Below are 20,089 nucleotides of genomic sequence, written 5' to 3' on the forward strand. Positions count from 1 at the left end.
GTTTTGGGAATGGTTCCTTAAACATCTCATGCTCTTGATTAGATGAATGTCCCTCAATCTCAATGTCGCCTCTATCAATGAGATCTTGCACAATGTTTTTCAATCGATGGCAATTACTTGTCTTATGACCCTTGCTCTTATGAAACTCACAAAATTCATCATCATTCCACCAATTTGGTTTGACCTTTGGTTCATATGGAGGAAAATCTGGAACTGTGATCACTTTGTTTGCCACAAGCTTTTTGAATACTGTTTCAAGTGGTTCCCCCAATGGAGTGTACTTCCTTCGAGGTTTTGAAGTTGTTTGGTTGTTCACCTGATTGTTGGTAGAACTTGATCCAGAAAAGATGAACTTTGGTCTCACTGTATTTGCATCGACAACACCATCATTAACTGTGTTCTTGTTCTTGTTCCAAAATTTTGGTTTGTCCTTTCCTTTAAAGTCCTCTTTGTTTTCTTTGAATAGTTTGATAACTCCTTGTTCAATTAAGACCTTTTCTGTTGCTAGGCCCTTTTCAATAATGTCCTTGAATGTAGACAAACAAGCTTTCCTTAGATCATAGCCAATAGCCTTATTAACGTTTTGAGTGAACATTTCTACCATTTGTTTTTGCGGGATTTCACAAGAGCATCTGCTAGCTAAGTTTCTCCATCTCTGTAAAAATGTTGCGAAAGATTCTCCTTCCTTTTGTTTCGTATTGCACAAGGTAGTAACTGAGACATCTGTTTCTATATTGTAAGAGAAATGCTGAATGAATGCCTCTGCCAAGTCGCCCCATGACTTAATACCGGGAGGTAATTGAGAAAACCATTCCATAGCCTGATCGCCTAAGCTTTGTGGAAACAACCTCATCAAGTATGTTTCTTCTGCCGCTACCTCAATGCAGGCTGTGAAGAATTGTCTTATGTGTGCCTTGGGGTCTCCTCTCCCTCTATATTTGTCAAATTTTGGCGTCACAAAGTGTGCAAGAAATGGGGGCATTGGGATGCTCTTATCAAAGGGATAAGGACATATATCTCTCATAGTGTATGTTGGTTTTGATGTACTCATGTCCTCCATCTTCTTTTGTAGATCTCTAATTTGTTGTTCCAAATTACTTTTAGGTGGAGATCAACTTCTTGTAGCATACCCCATGTTTGAGACACCCATTTGAGGAGGAGCTTGTTGCATGTATGGATGATATTGATCATAAACATGTTCGTATGGAGGAGGTCTATATTGTTGCGACATGTATGGAGCATTTGGCATAACTTCATGTTGAGGGACCCCATATCTATTTTGTGTGTATAAACCATATTCAATAGGCCTTTCATTTTCCATTGTGTTGCCCCCAATTTTGACATGAGGTCTCCTTGTGTCAAAATTTTGAGGATGTCCTTGAGTATCCACTTGTTTTGATTGATTCATACCTTGAGCATGTGATTGAGCATAAGGCCTCCATGATGGTCCTTGAGTGTAAGTATCATATGTTTGAGCTTGTGTATGTGGGATTGCTGGTTTTTGAAGCAAAACTGATGGTGACTCAGGCATCATATTATTCGGTCCTCTATTTCCTCCACTATTTGGTCTCCTTTGATCCATGTTGGGTTGAATTTGTTGTGAGGGTCGACTTTCCATAAGTTGAGATAAGTCAAAATCATGTGGTATTTTAGCTCCACTATGTGCCATCATGTTTAGAAAGTATTATCGATCTCTCCTCATTATCTCTTCAACCAATCTATTGAATTGAGGATTCATTATGGATTCTTCTATGTCTGCTGGTAATATTGAAGAGTTGTCCACTGTGTCATTGTGTGTAGCATTGTTGTTTATAGTGTTTGCGCTTTCCACATTTGGATTGTGTCTATAAACATTCATGTCTGGTAATGTCGTGTGCTCAGGATTGTAGAATAGATCATTGTCATACTCATAAGAACTCATGTTTACGGATTCTTGAGCTTCTTTAGCTATTCTCCTAGATTTTTGAAGGCGGGTTTCAACCATGAACTAGGTGTTAGACCAAGATGTGAGGGACTAGATGAAAAATGACGAGAGTACGGAAGACCAAGAGTTGTATGGAGTGTAAGTGAATCTTGAGGTGTACTTGCAATGTCCAAAGTGTAAGACCAAGTATGTAAGTAGTAGAGTAGGTGTGACTTCCAAAGAGAGGATAGTTTCTCTTGATGAGGTAAGCTGACCTTGACTCTAAGTAAGACCAAATGAGACCCAAAGGTAAGAAACCTTGATGAGGGACCACTTAGCAAAGTGTAGTTGTATGTAGTGTGTTGACAAAGTATGATGAGGACAAGCAAGTGACCTTTTGACTCAAGTTTAGACAAGTATGAATGTAAAATGAGGTATGAAGCAATGATGGACTATGTAAGACCTTAGAACAGGCTGAATGCTAGATGAAACCTGAAGAGACAACCTAAGAAGCTCAAGTATGCCGAAACTAATTTTCTTTGTTTGCTTGACTGTTAAAGTTTCCAAATCCTAACACAGACGCCTCTGTATACTTCATAGACGTGATTCCCAGACACAGACGCCTCTTTGTTTGACACAGACGCTGATAAAAACACAGACGCTATTCTGTACTTCACAGACGCGCTTATCTGACGCAGACGCGGTTTGAACAGACACAGATGCGTTTCTGTAACCTTAGTGCAATTTTTCCTATCTGTGAAGTTGTTTTGTTGTGACCAAATCTGATTTTTCGACTGTTTTTCGTGACAAGAGGACACAATGTTGATGACTCAATGTTTGCAAACTGTTTAGACTCCAAAAGTGTGTTGTTTGATGTAAAAAGTTTTTGCATACACTTGAAGACACAAAAGACACAATGTTTTGCTGTTTTGTCTTGAATGTTTGAGTGTTTAGCATAAGACAAGCACAAATCTTAGGGTTGGCCAAGACAATAGTTGTTGATCCCACATAGGGTTTTACCCCCGAGGCTACGCTATTCAGAGCAGATACTTAGATGCTTGACCTCACTGGCTCCACCCTCGGCACTCACTTCTCGGGTCAGCCAAGCATCAGTCCCCATGAAAACTCCCCATGGCGAACTTTGTATCTCTACTAAGAACCGTATGTGTGTGGGCCGCTACCAGAGGTCCGACCTCCTGCCTCAACAACTAGAAGGATTTGGGCATCTAAAACAAAGAGGTGCTAGTAAGGGCATCCACTCGTGTGGCCATACATGCGGCACTTTCAGCTCTGTAAATACAGAAGGCTCCCAGCCGGTAGGGGTTACGCCCTACAAATGATCAAATAAATTTGATCAAACGGGTTTATGGGGAGACATAGTGTCGGTATGAACTAATCAGCACACGTTATTCATAGTTTTCACCATGAATACATTTGATTATAGTGGTTTGGATGAGGTGGGTTTTCCTCGCTACCACTTGGGTCGTTCTCTTCTCACTAGTAGTCCTAATGACCACACGGGAAGACAGGCCCTCTAAAGATTAAACAAAAAGAGCCTATTTCTCAAGACACAAAAGACAATGATTCAATTTCAGTGCACCAATTGAAGTGTTTGCTAAGCTATGAAAAACAAGGCACACAACAAAATTACAAAACCCTAGCCAAGGCCCTGCAACAAAATTGTTAGTAGTTTGGGTTGTTTCAAATGATAACCCCTTCCTGTAAGCACACAAGTTAGGTAAATTTTAGAAAACCCAAAAGACTTTGTGAAAAGGGGCCTTAAAAAAAAATGTTTTTTTGCCTCCAAAGCAAGCTGCACAAACCAGGTTAGCTAGATCTGCAAGGGTTAGCCGAAAATAAACCAGATCTGAAACCCTAAGTACAAAATCCAAAAACCCGAATCTCAGAAAAATTGAAATTGCAAAACAGAAAGCACAGACGCCTCTATACCAGACACAGACGTGTCTGTATGACACAGACGCGGTTCTGTTATGCACAGACGCGCTCAGAGATCACAGACGCTGTTAAATGACGCAGATGCAGTCCGATGCAGCGCAGACGCGGTTAGGAGTTACAGACGCACCTTTCGGAAACCTGCAAAAATAAAAATTGACAGAAACACAGACGCGATTCCCTCTATCGCAGACGCTTCTGAAACGCAAAAACGCGATCCGAACACTCGCAGATGCGGAAAAAACCTAAAATATCGTCGAAATTGTCCGATCTGCAACTTCAAAAATGTAAAATCTGCAACAAAATTGTTAAATGCAAAGGGACAAGAGTCCCACCGGGCGTGCCAAAATGTTTATGGTGAAAATGGATAACAACAATAATAATATTGAAAGGCTAAAATGAATCCAACCACAAAACCCTAGCCTAACAATGAACAAAGATCCACCATAACATATGAAGATAACCTAAGACAATGCAAAATAACTCAAAATCACAAAGATTATACCATCACATGTCCAATAGGGTTTTGATCTCCATTCTTCCTATCTCCATTGATGTTGCTTGATATATTTGCTCTCAGATTTTATATGCACAAGAGCTCAACAAAGAACGGAATGTGGTTGCAAATAGGATCGTAGCGTAGCCAATTGATCAAGTAGTTAGGGTTTGACAATGAAGAAAGCATCTCCTTAAATAGAAGACACAATAAGAAATGGAGGGTTAAGATTGAGAGGCGTAAAAAGAGAGGTCGGCTAGGATTAGAGGGTAGGTAAAAGAAATACCAAAATAATGAAAGAGGTAGGTAGTGTATGAATTAAGAGATGAATGACATGTGTCATGTGTAGAAAAAGATAATGAATTAATTAAATAAATAAAGATTTATTTAATTAATAGAAGAAATAGGACAATTAAATAAATAAAATATTTATTTAATTTAGGAAAGGGATAATTTAAATAAATAAATGTATTTATTTAAATGAGAAATAAGGCTAGAAGAGGATAAATGAATTAATTAAATAAATAAAAATTTATTTAATTAATAGAAGAATTAGGCTTAGATAATTAAATAAATAAAATATTTATTTAATTAGACATGACAATTTTGAGTGTCTACAGAACCCACCTGATTGATAAGAGTTTAAGATCGAAACTCTTGAGTTGATAGCATGACTTTTGTCACTGATAGGATAGGCTAAGGTGAAGCCACTTGATTGATAAGAGTGTAAGAGAAAAATTCTTGAGTTGATAGGGTGACTTTAGTGACTGATAGGATAGGCTAAGATGAACCCACTTGATTGATAAGAGTGTAAGATCAAAACTCCCAAATGATAGCGTGACTTTCATCACTGATAGGGGCTCAATGAGATTCATTAATATCTCATGTTGAGTTGATAGAATAATTGTTTGATTTAAGTCACGATGGTGAATCCGCTTGATAGATAGAACTGATATGGTGTTGATATATTTCTTGTATGCATCCTTTGGTGTTTTGATGTCTCAAGAGCAATACTCAAAGATGTTTTCCATGAGGAGAGATCTCAGAGATGATGATAGAGTGGTTATTCCTATGTGTGGCTTATCTCACATCCTGTTCATGTCGTGTTATAAGAAGAACATGGATTTACTTACTATATTAGAAGAGAGGTGGTATAGTGACCATAATACCTTTCATCTACCAACTGGAGATATCAAATGACATCAAAGGATGTATACCAAATCCTACAGATTCCTATCATAGTCGAGTTGGTTATCTATGATGTGGAGGAGTAGGGAGGCATAGAGGCACTATGACAGGTGTTTAGTGATCTGCATATCAATGGATATTTGATTGCATGGGAGTATATGGTTGATCAGTATGCGCCATTTCCTTCGATGCTAGTGTAGACACCTAAAAATGGTCAACGCTTGCGAGGTCATACTTTAACATTTGCGCATTGCCTCATTTTAGGTTTTTGCATCGCATTAACATTTCTCCTATGTCACGCACTTGGTTTTTATCATTTGCGAGCATTGAGTCATTCTTCTACATTCTTCATTCTATCTCGCTTTCAAATTTGGTCTTTTTGACAACACTATCCAATCATGATTTTGATCAATTTTATCCTATCACATCAATGTGCATGCTAATTTGTTATCATTTTTGGACATCGTCAATCCTAATTAGGGTTTTGTCCTCTTATCGATTTGTCATCAATCTTTATCATTTTCAATCTTGTCATTTTGTGATCGATTTATCATCGGTCGTTGTCATGTTCGATCTTGTCATTTTGCGATCGATTTGTCATCGATCGTGGTCATTTTCAATCTTGTCATCTTGCAATCTATTTTGTCATCAATCCTTGTCCTCTTGTCAATTTTGTCATTTTGCGATCATTTCGCTATCGATCATTGTCTGTCTCAATTATGTCAATTTGGATCAATTTGTCATTGTTCCTCGTCAATTGGCGCATTTATCAATCAAATCATTTATCACATTGGTCCTTTGTTAAATCAAAATCATGATCGACATTAATTATCTTCAATCAAGACATAATTGTCATCCTCGCATTGCTAATTCACCTTCTAGGGTTTCGTGATTTAGTCATTTAACCTTGCTTATCATTTTCTTCCTTTAGGATTAATAAATTACTTATTTATCCTAAGTCTTCTCATTACAATTAAATCTTCATTTAATTGGCTAATTATTCCTCTTTGTGAATTAATTAATAAATGAAAGATTATTAATTAATTTACCTAATTTCAAATTCCTAATTTTCATCAATTTCAATTTTCTAATTTTCTTAATTCCTAGTTTCAAATTCCTCCTATTTCTCTCCTAAATTCATGGAAATGACATGTAAATTTGTCATAATTTGTCATAATTGACAATCAATCAATTCTTGACATAGAAATTTGTCATAAATTGTCATGAATTATCAATCAACAAATTGTGCATAGAAAGTGCATAATTTGTCATAATTGACATAATTGATTTGCAATTTCCATTTGAATTGAATCATGCTAATATTGTCATCTCTCCAATTCTTCTATAAATTGGATGATCTTCATCAATCAAGGCTAATTGGTAATTGATAATCAGGCTATCGAATTTATGCTTCTAGTACTCTTGATCAATAAATCAATGTCAATCTTGCTTTCAATGATGTGTGTGCACTTGTAGGTGAGATCCACAATCTAACCATTTGAAGAGGAAAGAAGAACAATGGAGCCGCATGGAAGGAGCATTCAAATCGTCATCTGGTTTGCACAATCATTAGTTTTGTATGCTTTGTTTTCATGTCTCTATTGAATGTGTCTTAGGATAGATTCATTGCAATGAATGCATTTGTGATTGAGCTATTGTTTTTATCTTGTTTTGTGATGATTTCCTATTTCCTAACATACATTAATTGGTGAACTCGATGTGAACACTAACCTTCTAAGCTCTTTATGGTGTTTTGAGTACTCTCAAGTTGATTTGCAGGCCAAAAAAACCCAAAAACAGGGTCGTGCAGGGTTTTCTGGAGACTCCTGTGCCTGTGTGAAGCAACTTGCACTTGTGTTGAGCATTCTGCGCTTGTGTAGATGACATTCTGCACTTGTGTCATGGGTTCTGCGCCTGTGTCATGAGTTCTGCGCCTATGTAAAGTCTAGAACAGAGGTAAAAAAATGCAGTGTTTACTTGAAATTTGTTGTGTTTTTGCATTCTGTTTTCTGTGCTTTGGATTTTGGTACTAAATATCTGTGCAGAATCTTGGCATACGCATGGAAAAGACAATAAAACAAACTACTAACACGCTTTGTGCAGATTCAAAAGTCAAAGAATAAGCGTATTAAACTTCTAACTTGGGTTTTTGCAGGTTGCCTTGGAGAAACAATCAAACTTTGTGTTTGCATTTAATTTTTAGGCACCTAGTGATTTCTAAATAGGTTGGAATGGACATTTGTTTTCTTTGATTGTTGAGTATGACATTGGAGTAGGAGAGTATGCTCTCATCCTTCTTAGGGTGATCAGAAATCCAGATCTTCGATACCATGCTTGTATTGTTGATTGTGTGTCACATTTAGAGGGCCTGCCTTCCCGACCACTTTGCTTTTGCAAGCAAGTGATAATCGTGAGAAGGGGACGACCCAAAGTGAGTATGACTAGAATTCCTTGGCATTCTAACTCACTATAAAAAAATACTCGATGAGCGAAAGCTTTGAAGGAAGTGTTACGTGGGAATTGCAGTTACTTGGGAAGTGATGACCCTTGGACTCTTTCTCATATCAACATCTAAGTAGGGCCTCTTGGTCTAAATCGTGCTTGCGTGACTATATTTGTTTGGTATCTTGATGGGCTTAATGTCTCAATCACGCTTGCGTGACATCAAGGAGTAATGCTTAACAGAAATCCTTACTAAACACCTTGTTTTTAGAGGCCAAAAACCCTTCTAGTTGTTTGAGAAGGACAAATTCGGATACTTGGAAGAGATACTAAGTTCGCCATGGGGAGATTTCCATGGGGACTGATGCTTGGCTGCCCTGAGAAGTGAGTGCCATGGAGGGGAGCCCGTGGGGTCAAGCATCTATGTATTCTCCTTGAATCCCATAATGAGTCTACCTCTCAAGTACCTAATGTCTTTGCCTACCATAAGAAATGTGGAAATGAGCATGATTGTCTTGAGTCTAAGTTGCAATATCTTGTATTCTTTGCTTGTCAAAAGTTGAATGGCATCCCATTTCAAAGAGCAAAACAAATTGATCCAACATAAGATTAAACACAAGAGATATTCATCCAACAAAAGTTCAACAAGATTCAAAATTCATCTTCAAACATGGTTGTCAAATATTGTTCAAAATCTTGTCTCAACATTCATGTCACTTACATTTAAGTTCATCCTAGGTTGCATTTTGCAAAGTCATTGTCAAGTACCAAGGTTAAGTTTCATCTAGGTCATACTCCTTTGCATAAGAGTCATCCATTTGCATATGTCCTCTTGCATTAAAGTCATATCATTGTCATACATTTACATGTGCATACCCTAGGTCTCTTCATTAAGCTTAGGTCATTATCATATCATATTAGGGTAATTTGCATAGTAATTGTCCCTTTGCATATAGTGTCAAAACTAGGTTTTGTCATACTTGAGTAATATTAATCTTTGATGCAACCCTAAGTCATTGTTAAGAAGTCTAGACCTTATCAAATCTTTTGTCCTTTTGTTATCAATATCATTTGGTCAAACCTAGCTTAGTATCCAAGCATATAGGGGAGACTTTGTCATTTGTCCTTTTGTCACTTGGTCCTTTTGTCCTTTGAGGTCTAGACATCATTTCAATTTCCTAAGGGTCTCTTTCTTAGATTTCCATTCCAAAAAGTTTGTCAAAATCTTGAAAAACAACCAAAAAACATAGGTTGCATTCTTGCCATAGATTGCATTTTCGTTCATTTAGTTTGCATTTAAGTTGCATATCATATATTGTCTTTGAAAAATTCCAAAAATATTGCATTTGCATAGTGACATGTCTATTGAAACAAGGTTCCAAGCACCAATGATGCAACAAAGTTTGACATATCAACTGACAATGCAATCGAATTTTAATCCAAGGCAATCACAATTATATCAAACCCAACAACAAGGCAATATCGATCAAACTTATCATGATGATGTAAATGTCCAAATACAAAAACTAGAGGAGAAACTAGCTCAAGAAGAGGAGATATTGGAACAAAGAGTGAAAAACATTGCGAAGAATAGATCACAAATGTCCAAAATGTTTCGAAAACTTCCAGGTCAAAATCCAAATATTGAGCCAATTGAGGTAAGGTCTCTTATCGAATGATCAGACATACCAGCTCTCCTCTCACAAATAGAGATGATGAAACAATTTCAAGAAAAGAGACAACATCAATTTCAACATTATGTGCCTCCACAACAAGAACAAGAAGGTGTTTACTATCAATCAAATTTTCAACCATCACAACCAATTGTCCAACATATGCAACCAACACAACCAATGGTCCAATTTCAACAATATGTCCAACCAACTATACAATGTCAACAAATGGTTCAACCAATGGTGGAATATCAATGTCAACAACGCCAACCAAACATTCAAAAATAAAGGTTGCAACACACACCAAGCCAAATTTTGAACATGTCAAACCAATTTGATCAACATCTAGTTCAAAATCAAAACATGACATTAGATCAAAACCAACTCCTTGCCAAACAAGCCAAACAAGTTCAAATTCCAGATCCAATCATGTCAAAACCTCGAAAGAAAGGTGGCTTTATTGCAATGCTCTTAAGGAAATTACCAAGTGAGTTCTTTGAAGAAGATCAAGATAATACAATTATGTCTAGCAATACCTCATCCCCTCACAAACAAATTGACTCTCCAGTGGCAACTATCCCTATACCTCTAGAAGTTTCACAAGAACCTTCCATATTGTCCTCATCAAACAATACACCCAAGGATGAAATTATCCAAGAGCTATCCATAATTGATTGCCAAGATAATCCAATTCATAATGCACATCCTTGTCATGTTTTAGAAATACAAGACCCAATGCCACCATGCACTTTATTGCCATTACCTATTTTAGAGGACCCCATTCGAAGTCCCTCTTCCTCATGTTCAAGCATTGATTCCTTGCCAGAATCCATCACAAATGTTCAAAATGCATTTCCTTCATGCCAAATCATTGATTCCTTGTCAGAATCCTCCATGCATATCCAAAGTCCAACCCCATGTCAAGAGGATAATTTAGAGCATGAAGAAACATGTCTTAAAATAGATCAAGTTCAAGATCCTGAAACCTTATCATCCTATCCAATTGTTGACCAGGATCTCATCTTCCCAGAAACTCATGATGATTCCCCTATTCTTGTCCATCCTATCCAAAGTCCTATTGACACTCCATTCCCCGAGCAAGATCAAGATATCCCAATCCATCCAATCCCAAACTATCCCCTTCCATTTCATGAACACAATGTCCTTTCAAATCCCATTGACATTCCACTTCCTAAGAAAGATCAAGATATCCTTTCTATCCTTTCTGATGATCCCATTGAAAGTCAAGAGCAAAGCACCTTTGAAGAGGATTCCAATGATCTTCCTCCTTGTCAAGATCAAATTATTCCTTCAGATCCTCCACAAGATCCACTTGTTCCTTCATCTCCTTGTCTTAATGCTCCATATACACTCCAAGATCACATTTCTTTTGAGGATCCCATTATTCCTCCCATTCCATCTCTTGAAGAGCTTGTCATTGAACCATGTCCACCACACAATCCTAGTCTCTCTCGTGATCCTGATTCCCCTCATGATCCTGATCCCCTTCATGATTCTAACATGTCAGTGCAAGATGTTCATGAACCCTTGACATGCATAATGGGTTCTTCCACTTTGGTGCAATATGATCCACTTCAATATCTCATTATTTCTCTCATCTCATATCTACCTCATAATGGACTCGCGTCTTCTTCCCAAAGAAAAGAGTATCCTACAAGTCAAGATATTCATAAAGGCAAAGGAGTAGATCTTCATAAGCAAGAATCCCTTCATGTTAAAGAAAATATTAAGGGTCATGGCCTCAGTGAAATTCCTCAAGACGTGGGTACCCCTACTAAATCCAACATCCCTTCAAAATCCAAACATATCCCTTCCCTGTCATACTTTCCATCCATCTTAGGTCCTTATATTCCTTCTTCCTCTATGCATGGTCAGCAAAGGCACACATCCTTGAGTAAATTTCATCCATCCAAAAGAACTCCATTTCATTCCTATCCATCCATGTATTCATTTCCTCCTCCAAGCAATTTGGATGCCAAGTATAAAAGTCATAAGTCTAGCAATCCACATGCATTCAAGGATCAACATGTCCAATATAATCGACATGTCAAAACAAAGAACAATATGATCTATAAAGAAAAAGAAATATCCAAAAGGCCACAAAGGCCCACTGAGCCAAATAAAGCAAAGTCAAAATATATATGGGTTCCTAAATCCCTTGTGCAAGCAATGCACTCCAAGGAATCACAAAAGCATGAAAAATAAAAAACCATGTGGATCCCTAAGCAGCTCCTTGAAGCACAAAAGCCTAAAGAAACATCCAACTTGGCATCCAAAGTTGCTATTCCTCCATCCAAACCTTCCAAGTCTATTCCTCCACCACCTTCTTCATCCATTTTGGGCCCTTATGTCCCAAAATCCCAAGCCTTTCCTCCGTCAAAATCTCAATATACAAAATACGTCTTTCCTCCATCAGCCCATCACCCCTCAAGGTGTGTGCCAATGTCGACCTTGCCTTCATTTCCATCCACTAAAGCCCAATTCTTCTAATACCCTATCCATTATCCAATGAATATTTTCCATCCTTCCATCCCTTTGATCCAATCCTTTGCATAAATCCTTGCCTTAGTTTCATCTCATTTTCAATGTCTTTATCCTACCAACGTCTTTGAGCATACTTTTAAAGGTCATGGTCCTTTTTTCTTTTTCAAGGCTACTATCCAAACAAAAAGACGCTTGAGTCCTTCTTTCATCCCCTATCATGTGTCCATCTTCTATTGAAAAAGTCAAAAAAAAAAAAAAAAAGTGAAAAAAAGTGAAAAAAGAAAAAAAGAAAAAAAAAGTAAAGAAAAAATAATTCGTCCACTGGTGAAAACCTGGCAAACAGGTGCCTTGGGCAAGTACCATGATGAAAACCTGGCAAACAGGCATCATGTGTAATCTATGAACTTCTTGCACACCACACTTGTGGGCAGGTTTCCTCCTTCATATCCTATTGCCCTTCATTATCCTATCATACCATGTCATACTCCTTCATGTTCTATTACCCTTCCTTGTCCTATCATCCCTCATACCCATTTCCTCTTTCCACCTTTGATCTTGACAAGGTTGAGGATCACCATGAGCATCATGCATCTTGTTTGCAGCTTTCAGTCTATCATAGCTTTTGGTCATTTATCCATTTGCTTATTACAACCTTTCATCCATATTCCCTGGCTTATTGCAACTTTCTACCACTATCCCTTAGCCAATCTCGACCTTTAGTCCATGTCCCTTATTCATTCTTGGTCTTGCTTATCCTCTCCCTATCCTATCACTATCCATACACTCTTTTTCATTCCTTGATCTTGATCTGACATAAGGACGCAAAATTTAAGCATGGTTTCAAAAACCTCTTGACATGTCCCTCATGCCATGTTCCTACTTTACATTGTCATATCCAGTCTCTTGTCCCATCACGCAATAGCCCTTGAAAATTGCATCCGTATTGTCTCCATGATAAAAGGCCTTTGTCTTCCCTCTATCCACCAACATTTCAGCAAGCCTATTTATTCACCCGTCATATTCCTTGCCTTGCTAGACACTGGGGGCAAATAATTTTAAAAAAATAAAAATTGAAAAATGTCATGAAAAAATCTCATAAAAAATTGAAAAATGTCCTGAAAAAAATCTCTTAAAAATTTAAAAATGTCCTGAAAAAAATCTCAAAAAAAAAGAAGTCAAATACAGTCCTGAAAAAAAAATCTAAAAATTGAAAAAATGAAAATCCATAAAAATCATAAAAAGTCCTGAAAAAATGAACACAAAAACATTAAAATCCAAAAACACGCATTTCACAATAAAGGATCTCTTTTTGTGCATAGACAGATCCCTGAGTATAAATCCAACCACTCGCAATCAATCGAACACTGTGCTTTAATGAAATCATGCATTAACAGATGAACTTTTTACTCAAACCAAACACTCAAACTGATCCGAATTGTCATATCAATCGAATATTAGTATCAAAATCATTTTCCTTGTTCCTATTATCATGGGTCTTATGCAGGGTGTGGTATACTCGAAACCAGATTGTGTCCTATCTTAGACGGGGGTACCGCATGTCCTGAAACCAGACAGCATGATTGTCCTATCAACGCTTTCAACTTTTGACAATGAAGATCAAGATGTTTGTTTGATTTGTTGGAATTTGTGCATCTTATCTTTTTACTGATTTATCTTTGGCTTCGGTCATGTTCCTATGTTGCTCGATGATGTCACTGAGTGATTTAGAGTGACCGGGATGGATCATGGTCCTTTTCTTTTTGATTGTGATTGTTGTTTGTCTGTGATGTGTCTATCTTTTGCAAAAAGGGTTGCATTTCAGCTCTTGCCTTCAATGCCATGATGCTACGCATCCATTTTGCTATATCAAAATAAAGGTTCTCACCTACAAAGTGCATTACTGAAAGCAAGTTTTCTTCATCTTTAACTGTCTTCTGTCTCCTTTTCTTCTTACTAACATTTCTTCCGTCAGTTCGGATAGTCAGTTCGGTCTAGTGCTCCGATTTTCCCCGCACACATATGCTGCATCCTGCATTCATTGTTTAGTACATTTGCATTCCATCACATATTACATCAAGCATTTTATCCATTTCATTTCATAAATACATCAAAAATACATAAAAATACATCCATACATGTTCATAAACAAGTACATAAGTCATCCATACATAGCAAAATAACTACAAATCATAACACATTGCATCCCATCATATCGATGCATTTCATATCACATATCATAATAATATCGGAGTACAAAATCAGAGTGTCTGTCCTAAGTATGGCCCACAGGCTGACTACAACATGTCAGACTACATAATGTCCACTGTCTGTCATAAGGAGCACGTGCCTCTGTCACTGGGTGCTCCCTCTATCCTTCTCATCCCTGCCATGTCTCGCGGATGATGTCCCTCCTGGTCCTGGCTGTGGTGGTCTCATAGGTCCACTCACCCCCATGCTGCTCAATGACCTCCGAGAGCGTGACCTGCTCTCTGTCCTCGATCGTGCTCGATATGAAGGTGCTCTCCGCTCTAATGGAACTGCACTCTCATATAGTGTCCTCCAATACAGTCTCTCCTCTCCGGTCTCTACCAGCATCTGTGCCATCTCCTGTGCACTGGCATCCCTAATCAACCCAATGAACTCAGTGACTCTCTGTCCCTCTCGCTGTGCCTGAGCTATTGCTGTATCTCGTTCTGTCCTCAAGCTGGCATTCTGTCTCTCCAATGTTGCAATATAGTCCTGCTGACTCACTATGGTAGCCCTGCACATCTCCATCTCCTCTATCCTAGCTGTCTCCGACTCTATGGGAATATCCTGCAATGTCTCCTGATCAGCTGAGTCTGGCTCATCATCATCCTCCCCACCATCATCTCCCTCATCCCCATCCCCGTCATTCTCATCATCCTCATCATCCTCGTCATCCTCATCATCTCCCTCCTCTCCTGTGAGTGGGAAGTCCTCCTATCTCCTCGGTACTGGGATATCAGGATCAGTCAAAGGCATTGGCCGTCGTTGTGCAAACCATATCTCATACTCCTCTGTCATCCGAGCATCCACCACATCTGACCTCCAATCCCACTGTCTCTGCTGTAGCTCTGCAAAGTCAGCATATGCTATGTGTGGCTGAATCATACTCCCCCACTGACTCGTCTCTCTGTGAGATCGAGCAAAGCATGCAGTCCTCCTAGGTACATCCTGCGTCTCTCCAAACTGTCATCTGAATCTCTCTGGAAGGTACATCTCAATCACTCTCTAGCGATTCACTGGTCGCCCAATCAGGTACCTCTCCTATCTACAATAGGGTAGCTCATCACTATCATCTGACCATCCAGGGCAATCAAGATATGGCCTCCATGTGAACTCTCTCAGTCTGTCTAGCTCATGTCACTAGTATAATATGTATCCAAATGGACCCTGTTTCAGTGCTCCACCATAGCAATACACATATGGTCGGTGTGGTATAACCTGTCTCTCTGTAATTGGTCGACATATGGCTATGTGCTCAAATTCCCATACCTATAGCAATGTGACTCCATAGCTCAAAGTCTGCACTCCCTGATACGCTATCTGATGCAGCTGAAAATATAGCATAGCAAGCACACATGGTCCCCACACATACACCATCCCCTCTGTCACCATTTGCTCTAGCACTCTTCCCCATCCAATAGGGAATCCATGTCCTCGTCTGTCTCCTGCTAACAGACATGCTATCACAACTGCTATCACCGCACATCGCTGATCATACTCTCCTGCCATAGTCTCCCAGCGGATCTCCCTCTTGACAATGTCCAAATCATCTGCGTCGCACTCAAATAGCCTGTATAATGCATCTCTCCCTGTCACTGGGTCATACTCTATCATCTCTCCATGTATCGAAATGCGGAGGATACGCCATACATCCTCCAATGTCACTGTCACCTCGCCAGTCGCCAAATGGAATGAGGAGGTCTCTGAATGCCATCGCTCTGCCAATGTGGTAAGCAATCCTGTGTTTGCCCTAATCTCAGGCATGTATGTGATGTAATATATGCCAAGTCCTGCTAATGTGTCTCTGTCCGTGCTCCTGAGTCTATGTCGTAGCATGAAACAGTCTGGTCGATTCTCCCGCGTGATCAACGGATACTGTCGACTCTGCATCACAATTGGGGCATCTTTTTGTCAGTTTTAGGGTTTGTTCCTATGGGCTACATTTCCTTGTTTTATGGCCAAATTCGGGTGTACTTTATCTATTTTACCCTATCCTACCCTTGTCCCCCCTTTTCAGGTCCTTTGCATGTAGTTTTGAACCTAAATTGAGTCTTACATGCACAATTGCGCTTGTGTCTTGCCTCTTGCGCCTGTGTCTTGACTCTTGTGCCTATGTACCCTTACACAAGTGCAGAATACTTGACACAAGCACAAGATTTGCTCTGCACAGGCACAAAAGTCAGTTTTTGCATCCCTTGTGGGCCCCGCAATGTCCCGCAAGCATTCAAAATTCACGAAATTGACAACATGGGTTTTTGCGATCCATACCGTGGCTCTTGCGTCGTCTGGTCATCTGAATGTGCATACACATTCTCCAAGGTGATCTGCCATTGGAATGTTTGCCATCTCTCTGCAAGTGTCCTTGTCTAGAGCACCAAATCCTCCTCTTTAGCTAGTGCAAATGAGCAATTTTCCACCTCTTGGTCTCATTTATAGCTCTTTGTCATTGCATAGATGGACGTGCATCTTCTCCATGTTATGTTGGTCGTGGTCTTGTGCACCTTAAATTGCTTTTCCTTCATGCATCCAATCTCTGATTGTCCGTCCGTTCGATCCTATCATTTTTATCGATCAATTGGCTTCTTTTCTGCATGTTTCCGGCCAATTCCTTGAGGGGGCATGCATATATCATTGTTATTGTCTGGGGCATTTTCATATGTCATTGTCAGCATCTGGGGCATTTTCATTATTGTTCTTTGAAACAACGCTTAAAATCGCATTTTCTCAAAGAGGGGCAAAATGTAGATACCTAAAAATGGTCAACGCTTGCGAGGTCATACTTTAACATTTGCGCATTGCCTCATTTTAGGTTTTTGCGTCGCATTAACATTTCTCCTATGTCACGCACTTGGTTTTTATCATTTGTGAGCATTGAGTCATTCTTCTACATTCTTCATTCTATCTCGCTTTCAAATTTGGTCTTGTCGACAACACTATCCAATCATGATTTTGATCGATTTTATCCTATCGCATCAATGTGCGTGCTAATTTGTTATCATTTTTGGACATCGTCAATCCTAATTAGGGTTTTCTCCTCTTATTAATCTTATCATCAATCTTATCATTTTGGACATCGTCAATCCTAATTAGGGTTTTGTCCTCTTATCGATTTGTCATCAATCTTTATCATTTTCAATCTTGTCATTTTGTGATCGATTTGTCATCGGTCGTTGTCATGTTCGATCTTGTCATTTTGCGATCGATTTGTCATCGATCGTGGTCATTTTCAATCTTGTCATCTTGCAATCTATTTTGTCATCAATCCTTGTCCTCTTGTCAATTTTGTCATTTTGCGATCATTTCGCTATCGATCATTGTCTTTCTCAATTATGTCAATTTGGATCAATTTGTCATTGTTCCTCGTCAATTGGCGCATTTATCAATCAAATCATTTATCACATTGGTCCTTTGTTAAATCAAAATCATGATTGACATTAATTATCTTCAATCAAGACCTAATTGTCATCCTCGCATTGCTAATTCACCTTCTAGGGTTTCGTGATTTAGTCATTTAACCTTGCTTATCATTTTCTTCCTTTAGGATTAATAAATTACTTATTTATCCTAAGTCTTCTCATTACAATTAAATCTTCATTTAATTGGCTAATTATTCCTCTTTGTGAATTAATTAATAAATGAAAGATTATTAATTAATTTACCTAATTTCAAATTCCTAATTTTCATCAATTTCAATTTTCTAATTTTCTTAATTCCTAGTTTCAAATTCCTCCTATTTCTCTCCTAAATTCATGGAAATGACATGTAAATTTGTCATAATTTGTCATAATTGACAATCAATCAATTCTTGACATAGAAATTTGTCATAAATTGTCATGAATTATCAATCAACAAATTGTGCATAGAAAGTGCATAATTTGTCATAATTGACATAATTGATTTGCAATTTCCATTTGAATTGAATCATGCTAATCTTGTCATCTCTCCAATTCTTCTATAAATTGGATGATCTTCATCAATCAAGGCTAATTGGTAATTGATAATCAGGCTATCGAATTTATGCTTCTAGTACTCCTGATCAATAAATCAATGTCAATCTTGCTTTCAATGATGTGTGTGCACTTGTAGGTGAGATCCACAATCTAACCATTTGAAGAGGAAAGAAGAACAATGGAGCCGCATGGAAGGAGCATTCAAATCGTCATCTGGTTTGCACAATCATTAGTTTTGTATGCTTTGTTTTCATGTCTCTATTGAATGTGTCTTAGGATAGATTCATTGCAATGAATGCATTTATGATTGAGCTATTGTTTTTATCTTGTTTTGTGATGATTTCCTATTTCCTAACATACAGCTAGCAAGTTTGATTAGTGGCTTCATCTATCAAGATAGGAGGTCACATGGGTTTTCCATCGGATGGGGCTATGTATTGTAGCAGATGGTGGGGCATAGGATACAGTATGCATGGGGGATATGTATTTTGGCCCACTTATATCATGATTTGCACCAGGTTGTATATGATGAGGAAACTATTTTTTAGTAGGGGTGACACTCCTTGAGATCTAGCCATGGGATCACATAGCAGTGACCCAACCAGTGGTGGAGAGATCATGGCTAGCTAGGATTTCTTATTTGTTTATGTATTGGCAGGCAACTTCCCAGCCCATGCTTCGGAAGTTGGAGTATTGGAGATGGGTCCTAGATGACATGGATTCAGTGATATGGAGACCCTATATGGATTTTGAGGCTTGGGCTAAGGATGCCACATAGATCCCTATGTTATTGCAGAGCAAGTACTTAATAGGGAAGACCCCCTATGTGGTAGAGCGATTTCTCTTGACTTGTGTGTACCAGTAGTTTGGTCATACCCAAGGGATGCCTCAGGGTACCACCATATATGCCTAAGTGCACAAGGAGAGGACAAATTGGGGTCCGACACTAGATTTTGACACAACACAGACAAAGTTTTATTCACTACCGCAAGTATGGTGGGAGATGCACCTGGGATTCGATGCAGGGATGACGATGCAATATGCTCAATATTTTGTGGAGCATCCCTTCCCTTGATTGACAAGGCTAGGAGAGCTAGTACCACCATTAGAGGAGGTAGATGGTGATGAGGGAGGGTGAGGAGGATGGAGGGGTGGTAGATGAGGCTGAGGGAGAGGCAGAGGTAGGGGAGGTGGTGGGATTGGTAGAGCTAGAGCTCAGATCGGCCAAAGGGGAGATGGTGGAGGTGGAGATAGAGGTTGTGATGGAGGAGGAGATGTAGGGTGAGGTCACAGTGTGATTGGGAGAGGTGGGGGATGGTGACAAGATCTAGGCTAGGGAGGGCCATTGCAGCTAGGGGAGGTGGTGGGGGGAGTAGGAGGTGAGGAATCAGAGTTAGAGGAGATAGAGGATGAGGAGGAGAGGAAGTTGTGAGAGGAGGTGATGGGAGAGATGGGGTATCTTGGGGAGGAGGAGGAGGATTCATAACCACTGATTAGGTAGAGGAGGATAGATATGCCACCACCTACTGTCGTAGTACAAGCTACATCAGTACAGGTTGCACATGATCCGCAACCCTCATAGCCGTCAGTTATATAGATTTCAATGCCTCCCCATCAATACCAGGCATAGATATCTACCCTACAGTCTATGGAACATGGGTTATAGTGTCAGCTGACACAAGGATAGGCATAGGTAGCCTAGTTGCAGAGACAGGTTACCTCCCTTACCTTA

This window comes from Cryptomeria japonica, chromosome 3 (genome assembly GCF_030272615.1).
Source record: "Cryptomeria japonica chromosome 3, Sugi_1.0, whole genome shotgun sequence".
In the NCBI taxonomy this organism is placed as follows: domain Eukaryota; kingdom Viridiplantae; phylum Streptophyta; class Pinopsida; order Cupressales; family Cupressaceae; genus Cryptomeria; species Cryptomeria japonica.